Below are 10,801 nucleotides of genomic sequence, written 5' to 3'. Positions count from 1 at the left end.
CCTCTGTGTAATAGTGTAAAAGGTAAAAAAAAGAACGATTCCAAAGTCAAGCAATTCCACCAATTCCAAATAAAAAATTTTGCAACAAAATTTGATCTATCTTCACACGTTTCTATTTCATTTGTTTTTGTTGTTCCTCTTTGTTCGTTATAGAGAATCGATTATACTAATTCTCTTTTGAACACAACAATAAGCCGTACTATCGGAAAATTAAGGGTGTTACAAACCATTGACTAAATAGACAAAGTTGCATCAATGTAATTGCATGTACCATAATTGCATAATTCCACTATTAAACTATGACAAATATAATTCTTATATAAAATTTTTTGAGCTGCACCCAATTTTAAAAAAAAATAAGTAAAAATAATTACAACAATGTCAAAGATTTCATTGTACTAAATTTTACTATACGATAAGAGATTAAGAGATGTGCTATCGAAGTGTCTGCTATCGTTATAGCACTTTTGACATTTCTTCTTAATCATAAGCTAGGTGATAAACTTAGCAAATTTTGGTAGCTGCTTCCTTTCTGTTTCAACCTTCAGTGAGATAAGTAAAAATTTTTCAAGGAACAAATCCTATGTTTTCATACACATCCTAATTAAAGTGATCATAAATAAGCAAAGGTTGGTTATTTTAACGAATTTTTAATGGAAATCTGCAAATAGTTAATAAAATTATTAAATTTAGATTCCTGTGCAGACAACCAAAAAAAGGAACTTAAAAACCCTGTGCAGACCATTGAAAACCCATTCTTTAAAAAGCCTGTTCCCAATTAAAAGTGTGGATAATATTAGAAGCACATTTTTTGGCGAAAAATCATCAAAATCACACTTAACCAAGCTTTTCGGGTACGCCGGATTGTCATCTTGCGGCGTCCGGTGTGTCCTAAGCTGTTTGGAATTGGCATCAGAAAAAAGCGGAAGTGTTACATACTCAGTGCGATTACCATGCTTACTGTCCAATCTGTGCTCAAGCCAAAAAAGTCTAAAATATATAGTTGGACAAACATCAACGTTAATTGCCCGATCTGTGCCCAACCCAAGAAAATTATGGTGATACACCTTCCATCAATTGCAGCAGTTGGAAAGATGACCATATAGACAACACCGAGTAAATCCAACGAAAGTTAACTAGTTTTGTATCGAATTCAATATTCGCAAAACTATATTTCAATGACGTTCCAAGGGTGTACAAATTATTATACATTTCAAAACCCTATAAAAGAATATACCAAATTAATTCAGCACAAAAAAAATCTTATTTAATACATAATCCTAAATATCAACTTTACCCAAGCAAATAATTTATGTTAAACTAGCGTTTTAACTATCTAGTGATCATGAGTTTCAAGAACAAAAATTGCCCTAAAACTTAACTTTTTATTACAATGTCAAATATCATACAAAAATAACACTCATTTTCATAACTAATTTTGCATATATATAATATAACATCAAGAATTTTTTAACTTAGACTAATTAATTTTTTTTATGAAAAGTTAATTTTGCAAAGCAAATATAATTGGGTAACCTTCCCTTCGGTATACGCTCGTACAAACATACAAATATAGAAATTTAAAAAGTAGTAGCGTAAAACAGTTTGGAAGTCATTGAAATCCATTGATGCAAAATCAATTCATTGATCATTTTTGTAATTAACTTTACACTCTCCAAAACTATAGAAAACAACAACACCAACCTACATCCAGTTCGTGCATGGAGGCCTTCAACATGACGGAGTAAGGGGTATGTAAAACCAAAAATAAATTGTTATTGCTGTATGATCTTTATATTGATTTTGTTTGGAGAATGATAATTTATACTGTTGTTTTCGTTTCTCTTCATTTATCAACGCTCATATTTCTCTGTTAAGAGAACAATTATAAGCCCTATAAATTAATATGATTTTTTGTTAAGAGAAAGAACGACAACAATATAATCATTCATGCTCCTATGATGACGACGTTTTTGCTATGTTTGTTTTGCAATATTATTTTTCTTGTTCTTTTGTTTTCATTCATGCTTTGAATAGATCATTTATTCAGAATAACCGAATTAACCCATTGTGGGTAATTTTTTTTATGAATTATTAAGTTAATGAATTATAGATCCAATAAATACTATATGTTAATAATAATAATTATTAAAATATGTAATATAGTATACAATTAATGATTACTTTTTTATAATTTCAAAATTATATTGTCTATTGCTACACATAATTATAATGCATTGAAAATAATATATAGCTTAAAAATGAATTTCTAAATACAAAAGTTGTCTTCTTGCAAAATGGTTAGGTAAGGGGGAGTGAATATATATGAGGGTTCCTACGTAAATATTCAAATGCCAGTAGGAAATAAGGAAGGTGAGGGTTTAGAGGCAGATACTCTTAATACCATCTAAGAGTATATTATAATAAGGCATCAACTAATATCCGACACAAACATTAAATTACTTATCTGTATTGTGGGGTATTTTCAATTATTTTTTTTATCAATTTCATTCGACCATTTTTTCTTTATTTATAAATTTTCTTAAATAAAAGGGAGTCTATAATAATCATGTGATGTGAACATGGGTTGATATGCAAAGGACACGAACCCCCCACCGACTGTAGCTAGGAAACGAAAAGGCTCCCATTGTCCCAACACATATCAATATCTTCGAATGCCTAGAAGTTACTTTAAAAATGCATTCACTCGAATTTATTCGTGTTCATTACAAAGGTTATGTTACTATTCATATTCCATAACAATCGGGTTGATCAACCAAACATCTATAGTTACTCCATTTCAACTTCAGTGCGAATATAAAGAGAGAGCATAACATCATATGGATAAGCGAACTAGAGTTAGCGAATATCACAAGTGAAGACGATATGTGGCAAGTCCGTAATATTTGTAGCTGATCAGTAGTTAAAAAAGTCTTCGACATTGTGCATAGCCCGCTCGTTCGTGCATATCTCGACCCGGCAATTAACATGATCATAACTGCTACTCGCTCTAGAATCTAACTCGCACCCGCTCTAAGCTGTTTCTGCGCTTAGATCCTTCCTGTTTGGAATTCGCTCTTCATAGAACCCGCAGTGCTGTGCACTTCTACCATTGCTGTATCCGAAACTGAAACTTCCCAGTCTACGTGCAGAAGGCCATACACACACTAAATACATTTTCTTTGATGGTATCAGTAGGCAGTATTAAATGTATTTTACAGGGAAATATATATCGTGATGATAGAAGTATCTTACGGCCACGATATAAATTTCAGTACCATTCTCCTATATAATCGAATTTAACGTAAAATATGAGACGCCACTCTTATAAATACACCACGTGATAGATGGCATTATAGTGTACTGTAATCTGTCATCTTATTTGAATTACCTTGCATATGACATCATCAGTACACGACAATTTTCCTCAATGCCAAATGTCTACAAATAGTCGAGCTCAATTTCCGACATCGTTGTAGTGATGCGGAAGGGTGCAACAACATCCTTTCGTCACCCTAGCCCAATGTCAGCAGACTCAATAATCGATAGAAAAAAGACAAACTCTTTATCTGGGTCGGGTAGGCTATAATAATGCGAACATGATGGATACATAAGCAACAAGACAATGCCATGACAATGCACTTGTGTCCTGACAGGGATGTGGAAGCATTTACTTCTGCGGAACAAAACGTGGCGTATGCAAAGACACAGCCTGTTATATGGCACCAGGTTGACGACGCATTTTAGTGATTGTCATAATGTGGGTGAGATATGAATGCCATGTAGGGGAGACTGGGGCACCTTCGGCATCGGGGCACCTTCGGCAATCGCGTTTTCAATATGAAGCTCTCACCGTACATCACTAGTTTCGATACATAGGTATCGAATATCGAAATAAATAACTGACACAAAGTTTGAAATTTCTAGCTAATAAACTTATTTAGATACATGGGTTTTTGTATTTTTATAGATGTTTCTGTAATATTTCAATTCCATTTCGTAAGTATTTCGCGTATACAACTTTTAAAAATTTTAAGACAATATTATTTAAAAGTTGTTAACTGCGATGTGTATTATTATAAAAATATTTAAAAATATAATGTTTTTTACAAATCTGATCGAAAAAAATGAAAAAAACTATAAAAAGTACATTCGGGGTACATTCGGCATTTTAAAGTGGGGCACATTCGGCCATATACAGATTGTGCAATAGTATTTCCTTAAAATGTTTTTGAGTTTGTCTTTAAAACTAATCCTTTAATATGGCCCGAAAATGCATATATAAGATCAAACGTGCTTGTATTGACGAAAATGCGATAGAAAACCTCTATTTCTGATGGTGTGTGCGACCTTGAGATGTAAACGTCCGCCGCTAGAAAATAAAGCCCTATAATTCAAACATTGTGTGGCGTATTCAAACCAAATAGAGCCTTTAGAGGATCAGAATTTCAACCAGACTGATAGCGATGACAATTACCCGGCTATGACTATGGTGCCGAATGTGCCCCATCAAATGCCGAAGGTACCCCGGGTTGGGGCACATTCGGCGAATTTGACTTTTTTTACAAAACTGAAAAATCAGTAGTGTTTGGCGGGTTATTTGGGATACCATTTGTATTTTGTTTTTGCAAAATAGTCAGGCTTAATCCCAGTTTGTTGTTTTTATAAAAAACAACTATTTATTAGTGGGGAATGTATGGCATTGTCCGCCGAGGGGTAAGGCAGGGAAGACTATAGTTTCGGATCTCGCCACTGATCCTCATCAGTTCCCTTAGTTTTTTGTTGGGATATTCTCCCCAGAAGCTATTAATAGCTTCTTTACAAAAAACCTTTCAAACCCAAATGTCTCTTGTGACAATTCGAAGTCTACAACTTTTGGGTTTGAAAGGTTTTTTGTAAAGAAGCTATTAATAGCTTCTGGGGAGAATATCCCAACAAAAAACTAAGGGAACTGATGAGGATCAGTGGCGAGATCCGAAACTATAGTCTTCCCTGCCTTACCCCTCGGCGGACAATGCCATACATTCCCCACTAATAAATAGTTGTTTTTTATAAAAACAACAAACTGGGATTAAGCCTGACTATTTTGCAAAAACAAACTGAAAAATTTTTTAACTAATACTATTTTTATATATCTTTTTGGAACTATTTTTGATAATTAAGAGTCAGAGGACAATAATCAGCCATAAAGTTGTTATATATGTTCAATAAGTACTGAGATATAGAGCTCTAAAAAAAAAGTGCCGAAGGTGCCCCAGTCTCCCCTACTATTGGCACACTTTTCCACGTCCTATTTGAATACACAAACATATATGCACATGTAATGCAAACTGGAAAATTTTCGGAAAAAATTGTCTTATAATTACACAATTTGAACTGAATTTCGTAAAAGATATGTTGTTGTAGTTTTCTTTTGTTTCCGATGATGATGTAGTTTTTTTTCTACACCTTGCCGCACCGAAAAACAATGAGTATGGTTTTTGTTGCAATATTAAATGAAATGAACATTCCATAGCGCCAAAACAGCATACAAAACCAATGATGAAAGTTGTAAAGTCGGACGGGGCCGACTATATGATACCCTTTATCCTGTATTCAAGAGATGCACCATAACATACCTCGCATTGTTAATACATATATCTATATATATAATAATGGAGCCAAAAAAATGTATACTAACGCATCAATTGAGAACGGCTGGACGGATTTGACTCAAAATTTCTTTCAGATATGAAAATAAAGGTATATTTTCATTAGAGTTAAATTAAATAATAAGAAATCGAAAAAAGGGAGTAAGATTAATCGCTATCATTATTTCCATAAAATCAAGATTTATTTAGTTTGAAAATATTATAAGTTATGTTATGTGAAGCAATTTGCATGGTATGTATAGGTTTGAAACAGTAAGACATGGTAAAATAAAGATTAAGCGGTTCCATTATGTGGAGCCTATACCAAAAACTATACCGGCAATTATGAGGGAAGTTTTAAATGTATATTTTCCAAGTACTTTAGAATAAAGTAAAGTGCACAAGAATGAAACAAATTGTTTTGAACTTATAAATACAACACATATCCCATGTGATATCTGGGCCACTTACCGAAACTTGATCGTGTCTTTAATAGGAAACAACACCAGGAATATATTTGAGAAAATTGCCAATACATAGACAATATGTTTTTATGTTTTAGTAAAAACGAAAATGTCTATCAAAATATTCAATACAGTTCAATTCGCTATATACGATTACAAATACGTCAACAAAAAACGAAGGCATTATTGAACATTTTCTTATATTCGCGAAAAATACATTTAAATTCGAATCCTACACGGAGGCAATTCCGCATTACATGCAGTTTTTGTCTAACTTATATGTGCCTTTATGGTTCCTCAAATGCATTTTTAAAGATGTGAATAATGTTTGCATGTTATATTGGCTGTACCGATTTCACTCACGTTTTTCTTCGGCTGTTTGTAATTGCATTGGGAAGTTTTTTACGAAATAAAGTCGGGAAATTGGAATAATCGGACTTTGTGTTAGTTACATCGTTTATAACTCAAGAACGTCTACACCGAATAGGAAAAATAGGCAAACTAATTGTGAGATTCCGCCAAAACAAATATATTAAGTAATATTTACAATTCCCCAATATTTGTATTCAGCTTTAATGTTTAAATAAATTGTTGTTTTTTATGACACATGGTTTTTTGAGTTAGTTAGATCAAAACTTCTGTTCTAATACTAATAATGTTATAATCATTATGTTAATAATCATTAACATCGACGAAAATAATGGTAATGATAGCATTATTAGTAGTCCCGTCAGATATTTTATTTTCATATTTGTCAAAAAAATTTAGTATTTTTTCGACTTTTTTGTCGTCAACTGGAATTTTTGATGTGGACCTATGTAACCTTAAACAACAACTTATTCATTTAAAATTAAAAAAATTTCACGATTTAGAGTTAAAAGTAAAACTGGCATTTACAATTAACATAAGGTATACGGAGTCAACATTGGCCACACTTTTTCCCCTTAACTGTCAAAAACTATATATAGAATTTATAGCAAACATATACAAATCTATAACGACAATCTGAAAACTAATTAACAATTTGTTTAAAAATGAAATATACCTATAATTGAGCGGAAACCACTAAATATCTATGCCAAATCTAAAATTTTTCGAGTTATATACTGATTTTAATATAAAAATCAAAAGGACAGTTGGACATGAACAAAATTATATTGTAATTAAGAATCCTTCAAGAGGGGACAAATAAGATCATGTGAAAACGTTGGAGCAATAACAAAACATGATCTTCTATTGAAAAAAAAAATTGGTGAAATAAGTTTTAGCAAATTGTAAACTTTTATGTGCTTGGACCTGCATTTGGGTACCAGTTAATACTTTTTATTGACATAAACTTAGTGGCAAATGTTTTTTACCAACCTTAAATTGATGCAATACTGATAAGGCAAAACAACGTTTGCCGGGTCAGCTAGTATAGCTAGGGTTTGTTCTTCCCTTAATAACTCCTCGAAATAATCATTTCCGACCCTTTAAAGTATATGGGAAATTACAAAATTCCATTAAAAAAAATTTGAAAAATTTTTTTGCGAGCACATTTATGATTTTTGGTACATAGGTTAAGAAAAATATGCTGATTCGAAATCTGTTCGCGTTCAGAAATTCGGATGCTGCGCACAAAAGTTATAGCGGTTTTTAATCTTGTATTTCAAATATAAATGACATCCTATTTATTGTAATTCGCGAATTTCTTCACAAATGGTTAAGCAAATTTGATTTCTTTGCATATTTGTCAAATCACATTAAAATACGGCATAATAGTTACGAAAAACAAATAGAAGCACGAAGATATCGGAAAATAAAATAAATTAATTTATGAATTAAAACATTTTTTTTTTTTTTGGAATTTTTCGATTTTTTAGTATTGTTAAGAGGATACGGTTTTGCTTTAATCTTTTAACACATACGACGCTTTCGTCTGCAAATTCTCTTAGATGATTGTGAAATATCGGTAAATTCTTTTAATAAGAGTTTTGTCGTTAAAAGTGACTAAATATATTGCATATACAATTCATAAAAATGATCAATATTGAAAAGCATGCAATTCGCGTATTAGTTGAAATCAGTTGATGCGCATGCGGTTTCCGTATAAACTGAATCAATCTCTTCCAATAATTATGCATTTTTCGAGGTTTCATTAAGCGGCCAATATGTGCCGCTCGATGCACTTTACTATGCAAAAACCCTAAAAATGGCTACAAATGACACAACGTGCGTAAGATTATTATGCGCATCCGATTTCAGTAATCTCCTATGAAAATACACAAAAGGGCACTTATTTTAAAAGGATCGGTGAAGAACCGCGGATGTTCCTTCACAATCGATTTTGGATAAAATACGCATATTATTCGCGTATCGATATATTTTTGTCCTATTTTCACCCAGATTCGCGAATATGATAACACAAGAATGAATGTATGTGAAATCAATTCGAAGGAATCCGCTTATATACGCGAATTTGTCTAAATAAGTTGTTGCAGTTTTCCCACATTCAAGGTACCTATATCCGCCGTTTTGTTGGGCGGAATTGAACATGGATGGGCTCATTAGATCCGGCACGTAAAAAAACTAAAATCACGCGGGGTTTCACGGAATTTGAATGGACTTTCTTAATTTTAGACTCAAAAAATATGTTTTTTATAAAAATTTACGCACCAAAATTTCGTCTTTGGAACCGAATTGCAAAGAAGCTACGGTGAGCACATTCATAAGAAAAATTCAAAAAACACCGAAAATCCGGCTTCAAAATGTCAGCATCCATTTTGGGTGGATGCAGTGATTATATCGAAAAATCATACATTAGAACCATATTGTCCATGGGGTTTTCTGCAACTTAGTCACTGATCACATGTGCGTGCGTTGTGTAGTTTAGTCACAAATCAGGAAGGAACTCAAAAAAACTAGTTGGCTTCAACACATTTTCACCCATTTTTTTACATTGCCACCATCACAGCTTCCACGCAACTTATTATTTATTACCAATATTTTAAGATTTTGACAAGAACACTTCATTTTATAGAATTGAATTTAAATTATATGCAATATGTTCATATTTCGCGAGTTATAACCTTGCAAACCTCAGCTTCAAGGAATTTAAAAGATTTTTGTAATTTCCCATATATATTCTTGATCAGTGTTAAATGACGATTTAAGCATCCAGGCTGTCATCACTCTAGCTATATCGCTCCACGTTAGGTATAGCCCTCATATAAGGCTGCCTCCCAATTTTTGAGTTCTTGAGCGCGCTTTCCAACCGATTTCGTTGAAATTTAGTACAATGAGTCCTTATTGGGTACCAAATGTCTCCACTAAAAATTATAAATATCGGTCCACTTTTTCTGGTAGCCGCCATATATTTGTATATTTTAATATCAATTGTATACCAGTTCATTATTTGGTGCACAATTAATATGAAGTCAGTCGAAAATATATATGGCAGTAATATTTGCATCTGAACCAATTTGTACAAAACGCAATATTCTATTTTCTAACACATGTTAGGCTATACTTACTTTGGAACTTTGTGCTAAATGTTGTGTCAATTAAACAAACATGATGAATTTGGTGTTCCATTCACCTAAAATCAAATGAAAATATATATGGGAGCTATACCTAAATCTGATCCAATTTCATTTAAACTTACCAGTTTTACATTATGTTGTGTCAATCGGACAATCTTGAACCCTTTGATGCACCATTTACTTAAAATGGTGAAAATACATTTAAACCGAGTTCAATAAAACTTGGCATACATTAGGCTATACCAACTTCGCATACATCAATCTGGACTCAAGTCAATACTCTGTACAAAATTTGGTCTCAATCGGACCAATATTGACAGTATGGTGCTCCATTTGCATAAAATTGGACGAAACTATATATGTGAGCTATTTCTAAATCTGAACCGATTACAACAAAACTGGTCAATCGGTGCACCATTTACATAAAATCGGACAAAACTATTTATGGCAGCTAGATCTAAATCTGAATTTTCTCCAATTTCAATAGGGTTTGTCCCTGGGCCAATTAAGTGACATGTGCTAAATTTCGTCCAAATCGGATCATAAATGCGACCAGTACTTTGTTCACAAATATACATGGGCGGACGGACATGCATGAATCTGCTCAGGATGTGATTCTACAAACATATGCACAAAGACATAATACCCTGTACCATAGTGTGGTAAAGGGTATAATGACATATTTAATTGGTCCAATTTGAAGACAGTGGTCCTTCAAAAATGCAACGTCTAATAGGAAGCATAGTGGTGAAGGATATCATATAGTCGACCCTGTCCGACTTTACTATTTTCCTTACTGGTATTTATTATGTTTTTAATTACAAATGACATGTTTGGAGATAATTGAAACCGAACATTGGCGTCGTTTGTCAGTTTGGATTCATTAGCCAAAGTAATGGCATTGTGGCAAATATCTATGGATTTTGTTGATGGTGAGGCACCATAACAACAAATGTCAATTTGGTTGGGTGAATGTGTTTTCATTTCATTGACAAGAATCTAACCGTCAATTCTCCAACAGAATCATCGCTATACTAATTAGAAACACATTCAATCGCTGGTTGTATTGATTATTACAAATAACATACAATATTTAATTATGATAATTGAATTCAAGGCCTCTTCCCAAATGCCTAAAAAGATGTGGACATCACATACTTAATACATACCTAGACATATGTATGTG

The sequence above is a fragment of the Musca vetustissima genome, unplaced genomic scaffold (assembly GCF_032173495.1).
Source record: "Musca vetustissima isolate MV318-11 ecotype Yass unplaced genomic scaffold, APGP_CSIRO_Mvet_v1 utg13991, whole genome shotgun sequence".
NCBI classification, from domain to species: domain Eukaryota; kingdom Metazoa; phylum Arthropoda; class Insecta; order Diptera; family Muscidae; genus Musca; species Musca vetustissima.
The sequence above is the reverse complement of the archived record's forward strand: the minus strand, read 5'-3'. Positions refer to the sequence as shown.